This window comes from Octopus bimaculoides, chromosome 10 (assembly GCF_001194135.2).
Source record: "Octopus bimaculoides isolate UCB-OBI-ISO-001 chromosome 10, ASM119413v2, whole genome shotgun sequence".
Lineage (NCBI taxonomy): Eukaryota > Metazoa > Mollusca > Cephalopoda > Octopoda > Octopodidae > Octopus > Octopus bimaculoides.
Window position 1 is genome coordinate 49,356,620 of NC_068990.1, and position 255 is coordinate 49,356,874.

At 38.4% G+C, this 255-nt stretch overlaps 1 protein-coding gene across 2 annotated transcripts in view; it reads right to left on the bottom strand.

The window, feature by feature from the left end:
• The window catches only part of LOC106872015 (uncharacterized), a 55,130-nt gene that overhangs the window by 32,842 nt on the left and 22,033 nt on the right, over positions 1-255 (bottom strand). The window lies entirely within an intron of this gene.

The following is a 255-nucleotide window of genomic DNA, read 5'->3' on the forward strand; positions in this document are numbered from 1 at the left end:
GTTATGATTGTCCGTTACTCACACTGCGTTGCTTTTTGTTTGTTTGTGTGCATATGTATCTATTTATGTGTGTACATTTGTATGTATGTATTCTGCATATTCATGTGTTTGCATGTCCATGTTTGTGTGTTTTTATGTATGCGCGCGAGTGTGTACCTCAGTCTCCTTGTATGTGCATGTCTGAGTGTGTATGTGTTATGCAACTATGTACCGTGTTTGTTTGTATGTATGGATGTGCATCTCCATATGTGTGGA